The sequence below is a fragment of the Pan troglodytes genome, chromosome 6, assembly GCF_028858775.2.
Source record: "Pan troglodytes isolate AG18354 chromosome 6, NHGRI_mPanTro3-v2.0_pri, whole genome shotgun sequence".
Taxonomy (NCBI): domain Eukaryota; kingdom Metazoa; phylum Chordata; class Mammalia; order Primates; family Hominidae; genus Pan; species Pan troglodytes.
The window spans coordinates 80,479,662-80,495,582 of NC_072404.2; the positions used below are offsets into that span (position 1 = coordinate 80,479,662).

Here is a 15,921-nt window from a genome sequence, read left to right on the forward strand (position 1 = left end):
GCGGGTTCGTGCCCTCCATTCAGGCCCTTGGGCCTCGGCCATTGATGAACCTGCGGGCAGCGCGGGCCGGAACGGCGCCAGCCCAGCGGGCTGAGGCCGGGCAGAGGCAGGGACGCATCCTGGCCCCCTGCAGCCCCGAAGTGGGGGCCTTCAGGGAGGGAAGTCTGCAGTGACTGGAGCCTCTCAGGAGCCACGCAAGGCAGACCGGGCAGCCCCAGGCGAGACTCTGATCACGAATAAGCCAGGATCTACGTGCACTTCGAGCTAGTGCAAGGGAGAGCCTCAGGCTAGGCTGTCAGACCTGGGTGGAGCCCTACCAATGCCCCCGAGCCAACATCACCTACCCTGTAAAATGGGATGGTGCTGCCTGCCTCCTGGCTAAGGGACCGGCAACTCCCGGCAGGAATTGCGTCCCAGAGTCAGGTCCCTGGAGCTCCTCTGGGAGGACTGGGGGCAGGGGGTGTGGTTTCCCCAAGAGGTTTTGACTTCCTCTTGAGCTGAAGCCCCCCCTACTGTGTCCCACCTTGAACTCTCCCAACCTCTTCCCTCCTGGCTAAGGGACCGGCAACTCCCGGCAGGAATTGCGTCCCAGAGTCAGGTCCCTGGAGCTCCTCTGGGAGGACTGGGGGCAGGGGGTGTGGTTTCCCCAAGAGGTTTTGACTTCCTCTTGAGCTGAAGCCCCCCCTACTGTGTCCCACCTTGAACTCTCCCAACCTCTTCCCTCCTGGCCTCCCCGCTCCACGCAGGAAGAGGTTGGGAGAGTGACCTAGAACTTTTCAGCTCCAGGAGCTTTGGGAGAGGTCTGGTGGTGGCGGTGGTGGCACTTCTTTTAGGCTAGTGTGGATCAGGGCATTTTTGGGGGTCTCAGAGACAGTTTCCCACCAGCTACTTCCTTAGAGGTCTGTCCCACCAACATACAAGAACAGCCCCACCCCGTGGCAGGCCGGCTTCTGATGCTGCTTGGTTGAATGCTTCTAGGTAATCCAGGGTTAATGCACACACTTTTCTTTTTACCCTTGTTGTGAAAAATCTGTCTAAAGTTTCTAAATCCCTCTTCCCTACTTAGCGTGAATCTCCTAGGGAGGACTTCTATACAAATACCCAGGGGCGGGCTTCCCTTGGGGGTCTTGGAAGTGGGATCTCCACCCAAGTGATCCTGGGCCTCCCAGGGCTGAGCTTTTGGTTTCAAACTTACTTGTGCCAAGCTAAGGGCATCAGGGTCGCCGTTCGTGTCATCTTTACAACAATCCTGAGGGTTTAGTGCTATTATTATCCCCACACACTTAGGGAGGGGAAGTGACTGGCCCAAAGTCCCGCAGTCAACAAGCCAGGCCTCCCAACCACTCCTCTCTGACAAGAGGCTGGCACTTCTTGCCCTGCCTACCCAGCCTGGGTTGCAAGGAATTGGGGGTTTAGGGGCTTCAGGCCTCCTGGCTGCTGTCTTCCTGGGGCTACGCTCGTTCTTACTGTCCAAGTGAGGCCAGGGGACTGGTCAGAGCCCTGGGGCCTGGGGAGGTTTCTCTTCCCTGCTCACCTGGCTGGGTGCCGTTTTATGGCTATGCTCTGTCTAGGGGGATAGCAGGTGTGACCCCTCAACACGAGGTCACAGCCCACACCTGTTTGGGCAGAGCAAGGCAGGGCATCGCTGTGTGGGCGTGCAACATCTTTTGGTTCCTCTGGGTAAAGCAGGGTTTCGGCCCCATTCTCCACATACTTCCGGGCCATCTGAGGGTAGCGCCCACCTGGGGGGTGGGGAGGACAGCCAGCCAGGAGCTCACGGTTCGGTGGAAGAGACAGGCCACAGCCATGTGGTGTGGTGGAGGGGCAGGGGGCAAGGGTGGAAGTGGGAAGAGGATCAAGGGGCGTTCCCGAGGCCTCTGTGGGCTTGGGGGCCTGCCTGCTATTGGGGCAGAACAGGGGAAGTAGGCAGTGCCCGGCTGGGTGCTGAGGCTCTGTGCAGAGGACAGGCAGGAGTTGGAGGAAGAGGATGTATTTGAACTTGGATGTGGTGAGTTTGAGGTACCTGGAGATCAGCCAGGCTGGGAGTTGAGCTCAGAGAAAGGCCCAGGGAAGCTTTATTAGCACCTGTAGTCTCCAGAGTTCGGGGATGCTCAGATCTTAGGGGTGCCACCAGAGGTCTCAGGAGGCAGTGGTATGAGTGTCCTGGAAAAGCCAGAAGGCAGCTGGGTGGGATGAGTTGGTGAGGGGCACTAAGGGGGTATCCTGCAGGTTTAGGGGGCTGGGCCAGGGCCCATGTGAGAGTTATGACACTGGGGGAGTGGAAGGGGCTGAGTGTCTCAGGCCAAGGCTGGAGATGGGAGGGGGGAACCTCTGCTCTGCAACCACAGAAAGGCAGGGTGGGGTGGGAGTAACCAGGGCCAGTGCAGCTGGAACCAGCCCAGCCTGCCCTCCACCTGCAGAGCCCATCCAGGAACTGTCCAGCACTGGGTGCTCCTGAAGGAGGCTGAGTCTGCCTCTTGAGCCCACAGGCCCTGGCTTAGCTTGTTGTCCTGGCCCCCACTCCCTGCTTATCTGACCCGCACTTCCTGCAGAGCCCAGCTGTGGATTCCCCCGCCCCCCCACCCAGCCACTCAGAGTGCCCCATCCTCTAAAGGTGGTCATTTCCTTTCCTGAAACAGGGATTCAGTCTTCCCACTCTGCCCTTGGAAGCGGAGTTCCCCAGAAACAGGTCTCAGAAAGGGACCAGCCTGGAACTTGACTCCATACCCCCCCCCTTTTTTTTTTTTTTTTTTTTTTTGAGACAGAGTCTTGCTCTGTCAACCAGGCTGGAGTGCAGTTGTGTGCAATCTCAGCTCCCTGCAACCTCCACCTCCGGGGTTCAAGCAATTCTCATGCCTCAGCCTTCTGAGTAGCTGGGGTTACAGGTGTGCACCACCACGCCTGGCTAATTTTTGTGTTTTTAGTAGAGACGGGGTTTCATCATGTTGGCCAGGATGGTCTCAATCTCTTGACCTCCTGATCCACCCGCCTCGGCCTCCCAAAGTGCTGAGATTACAGGCATGCTCCACCGCACATGGCAGTCTTGAGTTTTGGAAATGACTGGGCTCCTGGGAGGAGAACAGACTTTAGAGGAAGTAAGATCAGGATCCCGGGGACCATAAAGCAGCTGCTGGAGTGCTGCATGCAGGAAAAATAGCTATGTGAATCCCAGGACGGCAGCCTGGACCTGGAGGAAGGAGCTGAGTCCTCGGTATATTTCAAAGGTCCAGCCAGCAGGATTCCATGTGACTTCTTCCTTTCTACCGGGCTTTGGGGAACATCAGAAGAGGTCACTGAGGAAGTGAGGTCACCAGAGGCTCATGGGGACCCCACTTGAAAGCATCCATCATCCCAGCCTCTTCTGCCAGCCCCAGGAATGACCCTGAGGTCCCTGAGACTACTATTTGGGGAGAGAATGAATGCAGGACTGCCCCTTCTGCAGACACCACCTCCTGCCTCCCCAGTTGTCTTTCTCTTATTTTTTGCAGTCTCCCTCTGTCGCCCAGGCGGGAGTGCAGTGGCGCAATCTCGGCTCACTGCAACTTCTGCCTCCTGGGTTCAAGTGATTTTCCTGCCTTAGCCTCCGGAGTGGCTAGGACTACAGGCGTGTGCCACCACTCCTGGCTAATTTTTGTATTTTTACTGCAACCTCCGCCTCTTGGGCTCAAGCAGTTCTCCTGCCTCAGCCTTTCGATGGCTAGGGTTACAGCGTGCACCACCACACCCGGCTAACCGGCTAATTTTTGTATTTTTAGTAGAAACGGGGTTTCACCATGTTGGCCAGGCTGATCTCGAACTCCCAACCTCAGGTGATCCACCCACCTCGGCCTCCCAAAGTGCTGGGATTACAGGCGTGGGACACCGCGCCCGGCCCCAGTTGTCTTTCTCTTTACACACATCCATGCTGCTTGGAATGGCTGCCTGCTGTAGTCCCACAACACACACGTGTGCATGTACACACACACCCACACAGCCCCAGAGAGTCCTAGGGGAGCTGGAAGGAGGGGACAGGTGGGCGCATTGATCACAGGCCTGAAAGTCACTGCGCGCTCTTCTCGCCCGCAGCCGCAGGTGGCTGCGATGGGACGGAAGCCATGAATGGTGCCGGCCCTGGCCCCGCCGCAGCCGCCCCGGTCCCGGTCCCGGTCCCGGTCCCGGTCCCGGTCCCGGACTGGCGGCAGTTCTGCGAGCTGCATGCGCAAGCAGCCGCCGTGGACTTTGCGCACAAGTTCTGCCGTTTCCTGCGGGACAACCCAGCTTACGACACGCCCGACGCCGGCGCCTCCTTCTCCCGCCACTTCGCCGCCAACTTCCTGGACGTCTTCGGTGAGGAGGTGCGCCGCGTGCTGGTGGTTGGGCCGACGACTCGGGGCGCGGCCGTGAGCGCGGAGGCCATGAAGCCGGAGCTCGCGGACACCTCTGCACTCAAGGCGGCGCCCTACGGCCACTCGCGGAGCTCGGAGGACGTGTCCACGCACGCGGCCACCAAGGCCCGCGTTCGCAAGGACTTCTTGCTGCGCAACATGAGCCTGTGCGTGGTGGACGGCGTGCGCGACATGTGGCACCGGCGCGCCTCGCCCGAGCCCGACGCGGCAGCTGCCCCGCGCACCGCCGAGCCCTCCGCCGAGCCCCGCGACAAGTGGACGCGGCGCCTGAGGCTGTCGCGGACGCTGGCTGCCAAGGTGGAGCTGGTGGACATTCAACGCGAGGGGGCGCTGCGCTTCATGGTGGCCGACGACGCGGCCGCGGGCTCCGGGGGCTCGGCTCAGTGGCAGAAGTGCCGCCTGCTCCTGCGCAGGGCTGTGGCCGAGGAAGCTTCCGCCTGGAGTTCTTCGTGCCGCCCAAGGTGAGTTACCCCATAATCCCACCTCCTGGGGGGACCAGAGGAGGCGCCTGGGCAGCAGCTGAGGGTGCCAGGGACTGCCTTTGGGGACCGTGTGGTCTAATCTGGTTGACAGGGTGAAGTATTTGGTGCCAGGACCCTGGGAGGTGGGCCTGTCATGCCTCTTGAACAAGTCACCCCTTCAACCCCGGTTCTTCCTTTGCGAGGAAGGGTCCTCTGGCTACACCAAAGGGTTCTGGGGCACTAATTTTTTCTTTTCGTGTGTGTGTGTGTGTCCGTGTGTGTGTGTGTCCGTGTGTCCGTGTGTGTGTGTGTGCGTGTGTGTGTGTCCCTCTGTCACCCAGGCTGGAGTGCAGTGGTACGATCTCGGCTCACTGCAACCTCTGCCTCCCAGGCTCAAGGGATTCTCCTGCCTCAGCCTCCCAAGTAGCTGGGATTTACAGGCACCCACCACGATGCCCGGCTAATTTTTGTATTTTAAGGAGAGACAGGGTTTTGCCATGTTGGCCAGGCTGGTCCTGAACTCCTTACCTCAAGTGATCTGCTTGCCTCAGCCTCCCAGTGGTGGGATTACAGTCGTGAGCCACCATGTCCAGCCTTTCTTTCCTTTTTGTTTTGAGACAGGGGCCGTCACTCAGGCTGGAATGCAGTGGTACAATCATGGCTCACTGCAGCCTTCACCTCCCAGGCTCAAGCAGTCCTTTCTTAGCATCCCAAGTAGCTGGGACCACACACACCGCCACTCCCAGCTAATGTTTTTTATTTTTCGTAAAGACGGGATCTGACTATGTTGCTCAAGTGGTCTGGAACTCCTGAGCTCAAGAGATCCTCCCCCACCTTGGCCTCCCAAAGTGCTGGGATTACAAGCATGAGCCACTGTGCCCAGCCCAGGGCACCGTTCTTGATGTTGTTCAAGAGCCCGGCTACCTGCCCTCCTCTCCTGCAGCCCAAGGGTGCCTGGCACCTCCCAGAGCCGAGGCCTGCAGGGATGAGGGCAGGAGTGACCGAGCACATTCGCAGAGGGCTCCCAGGGAGGTCTGTGTCTGACTCCATGGGGCTCTGCTCTTCCCCAGCTCAGCTGCCAGACTCCAGCCCAGCCCCTGCCCAGGGGGTCCTTTTCTGGCCAGGGGGATGCCAGGCTTCTTTCTGGCTGTCACCAACATTGTTGCTCACTGGCATGCACTGACCCTTCCCCTCTTAGGGGCTGGCCATCAGGTCCCTGGCAGTAGTGTCACGTCTTCTCCAAGGTGGCCCCCCTGCTTTGGAAAGTGGGAATAGCTGTAACAATAGTGCCCACCCTCTGAGAGCCCACAGTGTGTCCAGACCCCAGCCTGGTGAGCATCTGCACAGACACACTGTCATCCTCTGGGTACCCCACCCCGGCGAGGTGAGCACATGGTCCCCAGATTACAGAAGAGAGCGCAGACAGATGCTCAGAGAGGGAAGTGTGGCCTGCCCGACGTCACCCAGCTGGTGGGTGCCAGAGCTGGTCTAACATGGCAGGGCATGGTGGCGCGCACCTGTAGTCCAAGCTACTTGGGAGGCTGAGGCAGGAGAATCGCTTGAACCCAAGAGGCAGAGGTTGCAGTGAGCCGAGACTGCACCACTGCCCTCTAAGCTAGGCGACAGAGTGAGACCCTATCTCAAAAAACCAAACCAAAACAAAACAAAAAACTGGAGGCCGAGCGCGGTGGCTCATGCCTGTAATCCCAGCACTTTGGGAGGCCGAGGCAGGCGGATCACCTGAGGTCAGGGGTTCGTGACCAGCCTGACCAACATGGAGAAACCCCGTCTCTAATAAAAATACAGGATTACATGCCTGTAATCCCAGCTACTTGGGAGGCTGAGGCAGGAGAATCACTTCAACCCAGGAGGCAGAGATTGTGGTAAGCCGAGATCACGCCATTGCACTCCAGCCTGGGCAGCAAGAGCGAAACTCCGTCTCAAAAAAAAAAAAAATCTGATCTAATGATACCTGCCACCCTGGTGGTCCCAAGAACAAAAGGAACATGGAAGTGGAGGTCCTTGGGCACTGAGAGGTTTAGGCAGGGGGAGGTTTTGCTGGTGCAGCAGCCGACAGCACCCCCAGGGACCACCGGGGACCCCACACCCACCTCCCGCATCAGGGCCCACTCTGTCCCTGGGTGCTCTCTGAGTCACCCGCCGCTTCTTGGCTCTCTCTCCATCTCTCAGTCTGCTGGGGTGCAGGGGTGTGGGCTCCCCAAGGCTCATTGCCCATGAGCCACATGGGCCCTGGAAAAGTGACTTCCCAGGGACACAGCTACTCTCTGAAGAGCTTTTTCCCCAGGTCCCAGCACCCCTACACTTCCCTAGGGCTTTTTTCCTGCCCAGGCCCCTGCCTTTAATTCCCTGGGAGAAATCCTAGACCCCTAAGCCCGACTCCACTCCTTGTCAGAAAGGGAAACCGAGGCCCAGTGACGGGTGGGGTGGGGCTTACCCGGGGTCACCCAGAGGGCAGGGACAGAAGCCCAGGGCTCCAGTGCCTTGGGCCTGAGTGACAGTCACAGCTGCCCTTCTGTAAATAGCAGCGTCTGCTGCCCTTGGAGAAGGGGAAGGAGCAGCTGGTGCCCGCCCCCGCCCCACTCCACCGCTTAGTCCCAGCAGAGCCCACTAATTTTGCTGCTGGCAGAGGGCAGCGTTCCTGCAGGGTCACTGGGCCCTTCCCCTCCTTTGTGTCATGCAAAGGTGGGGGCATTTGTGGGTATTCAGGAGTCATTCCCATGGGAGGGCAGCTCCTACCACGCTAAGAACTTGGTTGAGTTTCCCAAATGTGTCTGGTCCCAGGAGACAGGCTCCCAGGGTGAGTGAGCCCCCTGGGATGCCCTGAATGATACCCCCACTGCCTCTGCACCCACCCACGGTCCAGATCTCTTGCCTCCAAGAGGCCTAGATGCACCCTTGGAGCAGTCAGGAGCTCGGGGCCTGCAGGCTCAGAAGCCATTGCCTGGCACCTTAGATTTCCCTCTCACACAACCTTTGAGGTGCCAGCCCTGGTGAGTCAGGTCTCTGGCTTCCTGCCTCCTCACCCCTGCAGGAAGAGCCTCCTGAACTCCAGGTCCCCTCATTGCCCTATGCCAGGCCAAGCCCTGGGGACCCAAGGAACAATGAGGCCGGCCCCCCGCCATTAGGGAAACCACTGGGAAACCTGGTATTTTCAAGATGCTTGCAAATCTTACTGGGGTGAGCCCCGGAGGAAAAGCTTGGGCTACCTAAGTGTTCACCAGGTGGCCAGCACCCTGGAACAGCACTTTTGGAGGTTCAAGCTCTGTGGGCAAAGGCCTGGAGTTGTAAAACAAGTTGACCATTCAGGCATGTGGGCACAGTGAGTTGTGGCTGGAGCAGGTGGGAGGAAGCTGGACCAGGACTGATGGACCTCAGATTCCAAACTGGGGAACCACAGCATCTCTGGCCAGCAGGATACCTGCTGAAGCTTCCAGTCCAGGCCTCCACTGCAGGCCTCTGTCTGCTCTGTCCCCAGCCCCGCTGGCCGGCACGATGGCCACACACCGGGGTTAGCCAGGCCCCGTTCATGCTCCAAGCCTAGCCCTGCACCCGCTGGACAGGGGCCAGTTCTTCCTGGAATTCCCATCTACCTGCCCATCAAATGTGTGGCCTTTCCATTTCCTCCTAAGAAAGTTCCTGTCCTGGAGACAGCCCTGCTGGGAATCTCACTCAGGCCAGCCCCAAGGGGGCCTCAGGCTCACGGCAGGGAGCTTTGAGGCAGAGCGAGTGGGGCCAGGCACAGAGTGGTGGTCCCACAGAGCCCTGCCAGCTCACCTTGGATCAACCCTGCCCGCAGCGTTGTTGGGAACACTGGTCCCTTTTACTCACTCCAGGAAACAGTGAGCCCCGTTGAGTCGGGGGCTCCAGGCCCTGCTCTGGAAGGTCGGGTCTGTAGTAGGAGACCAGCATTTTTTCTTTAAGCAACCAGGTTTTAAGACCCATCATTTTTTATTTTTTTATTTTATTTTATTTTATATTTTGAGACAGGGTGTCACTCTGTCGCCCAGGCTGGAGTGCAGTGGTGCAATCTCAGCTCACTGCAACCTCCGCCTCCCGGGTTCAAGTGATTCTCGTGCCTCAGCCTCCCAAGTAGCTGGGATTACAGGCACGCACCACCACGCCTGGCTAATTTTTGTATTTCTAGTAGAGATGGGGTTTCATCATGTTGCCCAGGCTGGTCTGGAATTCCTGACCTCAAGTCATCCTCCTTGGCCTCCCAAAGTGCTGAAATTACAGGTGTGAGCCACCACACCCAGCCAAGACCAGCATTTTTTAAAACGTGAACTAGAATAGAATAGAAAATATCACACTCTGTCACACACAGGAAGGGTAACTATTGTCTGGTGAGATGTTTGTTTCAGAGATATTTTTACCTGCGTATGTGTGTATTGGGCCCCAGTGTTAAATGTATTTCTCACAATGGGTCAAGGTCAAAAATAAGAAAACCACAGATCTCGTGGGTGCATTGGGCAGAGGGCAGCCCAGGTGGGGTTCTCTCCTCAGGGCTTGGAGGTGGGAGGCTCAGATGTCATTTCTGGTTCTGTCCTGGACTTGCAAGGTGACTATAGGAGGAGGTCCTTTTTTTTTTTTTCTTTTTCTTTTTTTGAGGCATCATCTCATTCTATCACCCAGGTGGGGGTATAGTGGTGCCATCATAGCTCACTGCAGCCTCGACCTCCCCTGATCAAGCGATCCTTCCACCTTAGCTTCCCAAATAGCTGGAACTACAGGCACGCATGCCACCACACTCGGCTAAGTTTTTTGGTCTCTTTTTGTTTCGTTTTTTTTTCTGTGAAACGGAGTTTCATTCTTGTCGCCCAGGCTGGAGTGCAATGGCGCAATCTCAGCTCACCGCAACCTCCGCCTCCTGGGTTCAAGCGATTCTCCTGCCTCAGCCTCCCAGATAGCTGGGACTACAGGCATGCACCACCACGCCTGGCTAATTTTGTATATTTTTTAGTAGAGATGGGGTTTCTCCATGTTGGTCAGGCTGGTCTCAAACTCCTGACTTCAGATGATCCGCCCGCCTCGGCCTCCCAAAGTGCTGGGATTACAGGTGTGAGCCACCACACCCAGCCCATTTTTTGGTCTCGAGTAAAGGTAAGGTCTTGCTATGTTGTCCAGGCTGTCCTTGAACTACTGGACTCAGGCCATCCTCCTGCCTCGGCCTCCCAAAGTGCTAGGATTACAGGCATGAGCCACCATGCCTAGCCAGGAAAAATTTCTTTCTTGTTTCAAAGAAATGCCTTCCTCAGCTTCCCCCTCTGTGAAATGGGGATTGGGATACCTCTGTACCAGGGCGGCTGTGGCAGTCTATATGAGGGCCACTCTAACGCCTGGCAGCGGGGAGGGGATGGAAAGGGTGTCGGGAAGTGCTGGGGCCACTCACTGTCCTTTTTCTGGCCCCCAGGCCTCCAGGCCCAAGGTCAGCATCCCACTGTCAGCCATCATTGAGGTCCGCATCACCATGCCCCTGGAAATGCCAGAGAAGGATAACACATTCGTCCTCAAGGTGAGGTCTCACCCCTAACCTCAGAGATCCTCCGGCTGCCCCAGGCCACCTTCCCTTTAGGTGCTACAGCTCCGTAGGGGAGCGAGGGGAAGGAGCCTAAGGCAGGACAGTAGTGGGAGGGAGCCCTGGTGTGGGTGGTTCCCAGACCCTATGACAGATGCCTAGCACATAGCTAAGACTTGAGTCTGGGCTCCACAGCCAGGTGCCTCGGGCGTCGCCCAACATCTGGGCCCCTTGCTCCCATTTACCCCTGGGCGTGGGCGAAGCTCATCAGTTTCACTTCCTGCCCTCCCTTCCCCCACTGGAGCTAGCACACACCCACATCACTGGTGGCCAGCCGGCAGCAGTTATGCAAATGTTCCTGTCCCAGGGCACTGGAGTGTGGGAACTGGGCGGTCTCCCACAGAGGGCACAAAGGCATCAAGGGTGGGCGGGGAGGCACCCCGGTGGGTCTAGGGACAGCCCAGCCTTTCCCAGGCCCCACACCGCTGCCAGGGTGGCCTGCAGGGGTTTCTGAGGACACGGCTCCAGGCTGCCAGAGCTGTGGTCCCTGGGCCTCCGCAAAGGATCAGAGGGTGTTGGTGAAGCAATGTCCCCGGGGAGGCCTGGTCCCACCCACTCATCCTGCATGAAGCCCCCACCCTCTTCTCCCAGCTTCTGGTTGTGTTTGTGTTTCTGCCCGTTCTCATTTGTTTAGTCACAGACTCACTTATTCATTTAGCGAGTGTTTACCAACCCCGGACCCAGAGTCATCCCAGGCTGGGGGCTGGGGACACAGCCCCTGCCCACCTGGTACCCTCTAAACTGCTGATCATGCATGACAGCCTTGAGGCAGAGGGGCTCACCTGCCTCAGTTTCCCCATCTGTTCAGAGCGGGATTAAAGGCAGTCTCCGAGAACCCTCCCAGCTCTGTCATCCTGGGAGCCCAACAACTACATTTTTTTTGTTTTTTTTTTCTTTGTTTGGAGATGGGTCCCACTCTGTCACCCAGGTTGGAGTGCAATGGCGCGATCTCGGCTCACTACAACCTCCTCCTCCCGGGCTCAGGTGATCCTTCCATCTCAGCCTCTTGAGTAGCTGGGACCAAAGGCACACGCCACCATGCTTGGCTAATTTCTGTATTTTTGGTAGAGACAGCGTTTCACCATGTTGCCCAGGCTGGTCTCGAACTCCTGAGCTCAGGAGATCTGCCCTCCTCAGCCTCTCAAAGTGCTGGGATTACAGGCGTGAGCCACCACGCCCGGCCCAACAACTGCATTTTGACAAGAGGCACACCACCGGAAGCCAACAGCACGGGACCTGGGTGTCCCAGAGACCTGGGTTCAGGCCCTGGCCCTGCCACTGGCTGCTGTGTGACTTTGAGCAAGTTCCTTGGCCTCCCTGAACCTTGGTCTTCTCATCTATAAAATGGGGGAAATGGCTCCTCTCCCTCACAGGGCCGTTGGGAGGAGTTGAGCAGAATGCAGGGTTATGCTCTGGGCCTGGCCCCAGCAGGGATGTCTCCTGCCCTCTTCCCCTTCAGAGGCTTCGTATCTCAAGCGCATGGCCATGCCGGTAGAACTCCAGGCACTAAGACATGCAAGCCCCCCTACTCAGTGTGCTTGGCCAGCCTGTCTCTCCACTCAACTTCAACCCCACCCCTGGGGTGCCAGGGCTTGGGTTGGGGATGCTGGGCCACCCATCCCTCCCCCTGCCAGCATGGCCTCCTCAGAGCCTGCGTCTCTAAGGCAGAGGAGCTGAGATCAGTGGGGTGGGACATATCCCCAGTGGGGAGGCCCAGAAGGGAGGGAATACAGAGTGTGAGCTGGGTCCCTGGCCTGAGTTCCAGTGGTGCCCGACGGTGACCCCACTTTCTTTCCTGCTGCTCATGCCCTTGAGCCCTGCTGTGGGAGAGGGGGATCAGCCATTTGAGCCACTCTGACCCTATGTCCTGTGGTCTGGAGCCCATCTGCTGACCGTGTTCTGCACTCCCGGCCACCTTCCTCCCCAGGTAGAGAATGGAGCCGAATACATCTTGGAGACCATCGACTCTCTGCAGAAGCACTCGTGGGTAGCTGACATCCAGGGCTGTGTGGACCCCGGGTGAGTGTCCAAGTGGCCCGAGGATGGGTGGACAGGCTGGGTATATCCTTGGTCCAGCCTTCACCAGGAGCAGCTTCCTAGCAGGGCGGGAGCTCAGCTTGAGAAATGAGCAATTCAATGCGATTCAGGTTGGTGCCAGCCAGGATCACCCTCCTTAAAATACCCCCTACCTCCAATCGCCAGCAGACTCTGTGAGGCCTGCTCTATGGGGCCAGGGCCTGGGGACCTGGAAGGAAGTTGGACCAGGTCTTGTCTTCACCCCAAGAGAGCCTCAGAGCACTGGGAGTTGGGCAGAGATGGTAGTGAGTCCCCAGAGGGCTGGGGGCCTGGTGCAGTGGCTCACATCTGTGACCCCAACACTTTGGGAGGCCCAGCTGGGAGGACCGCTTGAGCCAGGAGTTCAAGACCAGCCTGGGCAACATAGCCAGACCCTCTCTCTCTCTCTTTTTTTTTTTTTTTGAGACAAGGTTTTGCTCTGTTGCCCAGGCTGGAGTGCAGTGGTGTGATCTTGGCTCACTACAATCTCCGCCTCCCAGGTTCAAGCAATTTTCCTGCCTCAGCCTCCTAAGTAGCTGTGATTACAGGCGCCCACTACCATGCCCAGCTAATTTTTATATTTTTAGTAGAGACGGGGTTTCATCATGTTGGCCAGGCTGGTCTCGAACTCCAGACCTCAAGTGATCCGCCCAACTCAGCCTCCTGAAGTGCTGGGATTACCGGCATGAGCCACTGTGCCCAGCCAACCCTGTCTCTTAAAATAAAAAAAAATAGAAAGAGCTGGAGAGAGGCTCCTAACCCAGGCCTGGGCTCAGGTCAGGGAAGAGTTGCTGTTAGGCGTGCTCACCTAACCCGAGGCTTAAATAAAGAGTGGACCAATGCCAGGCAGAGGAGGATGGGAGAGGGCAGAGAGAAAAGCCCAGCAAAAAGAGTGGAAATGGAACTGGGCACAGTGGCATGCATCTGTTATCCCAGCTACTCAGGAGGCTGAGGCTGGAGGATCACTTGAGCCCAGGAGTTGGAGGCTGCAGTGATCTAGGATTGTGCCACCGCACTCCAGCCTGGGCAACAGAGCAAGACCCTAACTCTTAAAAAATAATAATAAAAATTTGGCCGGGGCCAGGCACAGTGGCTCATGCCCGTAGTCCCAGCACTTTGGGAGGCCGAGGCAGGCGGATCACCTGAGGTCAAGAGTTTGAGACCAGCCTGGCCAACATGGTGAAAACCCATCTCTACTAAAAATACAAAAATTAGCCAGGCATCGTGGCGGGCATCTGTAGTCCCAGCTACTCGAGAGGCTGAGGCAGGAGAATCGCTTGAACCCGGGAGGCAGAGTTTGCAGTGAGCTGAGACTGTGCCATTGCACTCCAGTCTGAGCGACAGAGCAAGACTCTGTCTCAAAATATTAATAATAATAATTTTAAAAGGTGTGCAAGTGTACAAGCACCTGGGACTCGCAGGGAACATCAAGGCCTTTGGGGTAGCCAGTGAGGAGGAGATTTTGATGAGAGCTCAGGAAACGGGTAGGTCAGGGACAATGGGAGCCATGGCAGGTAATAGGCAGAGGGCAGTTACGGTCAGCTGTGAACAGGAAGAGCAGCAAGAAGGTTGGCTCCACCATCCAGGAGAGATGCCAGGCCAGGAGTAGGAGGGATAGGCAGCCCGACAGGCTGAGCAATTGGCAGCAGCTCTGCTGGCTAATGGGGTGAGCCAAGCCCCGGGGGGAAGGGCCGCTGCTTTCTAATTAACAGCTTCATTTAAAGAAACACAATTAAGGTCCTGGGCGCCTCCCAGGCCCTGATCCACAAAGTGATTGTAATCCCTCCTCCACCGCCCTCCGGACCAGCTGCTCTGCAAACTCTTTCCCCAGCCGCTGTGAAGGTGAACCTCACTTACTGGAATTTTTGAGCTGGCAGGGTCCCAGACACCTCATGTCACAAATCAGGAGAGAAACCTTCCCACCCTCTGAGGGTCTCCACGGGATCCCAGGAGGAGCCCAGCCCCTCAGGGATAGTGGGCAGGGATCATGGGCCCTCAGTGGGGACTGTCCACTCAGTGGTATCCGGGCCAAGAGAGAGCCTTCCCCTTGGCTTTCTGAAGTTTCAGTGGAAAATCAATTTGCAAATGGCAGATAAATGAGAGAAAAGGCATACAAATTTATTTATTTATTTTTATTTTATTTTAGTATTTTATTTTTTAGAGGTAAGGTCTTGCTCTGTCGCCCAGGCTGGAGTACAGTGGTGCAATCAAGCTCACTGCAACCTCGACCTCCTGGGCTCGACTGATCTGCCTGCCTCAGCCTCCCAAGTAACTGGGACTGTAGGCACATACCACGATGACTGGCTTGATTTTTTTTTTTTTTTGAGATGGAGTCTCGCTCCATCATCCAGGCTGGAATGTAATGGCACAATCTCAGCTCACTGCAACCTCCACCTCCCAGGTTCAAGCAATTCTCCTGCCTCAGCCTCCCAAGTAGCTGAGATTATAGGCACCTGCCAACAAGCCAAGCTAATTTTTGTATTTTTAGCAGAGACGGGGTTTCCCCATGGTGGTCAGGCTCGTCTCGAACTCTTGACGTCAGGTGATCTGACAACCTCATCATCCCAAAGTGCTGGGATTACAGGCGTGAGCCACTGCAACTGGCCTTTTTTTTTTTTTTTTTTTTTTTTTTTTTAGAGACGGGATCGGGATCGTGCTATGTTGCCCAGGCTGGTCTTGAATTCCTGGGTTCAAGAGACCCGCCTGCCTCAGCCTCCCAAAGCACTGGGATTACAGGCATGAGCCACAGTGCTTAGCTTCACAAGGTAGATTAATAGGAGACAAAGAGTGTAAATTTATCTAACGTGTATACATAGGAGCCTTCAGAATGCAGACTCAAAGATACAGGGGAGGGCCGGGCGTGGTGGTGCACACCTGTAATCCCAGCACTTTGGGAGGCTGAGGCAGGCACATCACCTGAGGTCAGGAGTTCCAGACCAGCCTGGCCAACATGGGGAAACCCCATCTCTACTAAAAATACAAACATTAGCTGGAGGTGGTGGCGGGCCCGCTGTGATCCCAGCTGCTCGGGAGGCTGAGACAGGAGAATTGCTTGAACCTGGGAGGCGGAGGTTGCAGTGAGCTGAGATTGCACCACTGAACTCCACTGGGTGACAGAGTGAGACTCAGTCTCAAAAAAAAAAAAAAAGCCCAGGCATGGTGGCTCATGCCTGTAATCCCAGTACTTTGGGAGGCCGAGGCAGGCGGATCACGAGGTCAGGAGTTTGAGACCAGCTTGGTCAACATGGTGAAACCTCATCTCTACTAAAAATACAAAAATTAGCTGGGCCTGGTGGTGGCATGCGCCTGTAATCCCAACTACTTGGGAGGCTGAGGCAGGAGAATCACTTGAACCTGGGAGGCAGAGGTTGCAGTGAGCCGAGATTACGCCACTGCACTCCAGCCTGGGCAACAGAGGGAAACT

The 15,921-nt window shown here is 56.9% G+C and overlaps 1 pseudogene; it reads left to right on the forward strand.

The window, feature by feature from the left end:
• LOC747832 (SH2B adapter protein 2-like) overlaps positions 1-15,921 on the forward strand; it is a 28,488-nt pseudogene that overhangs the window by 3,164 nt on the left and 9,403 nt on the right.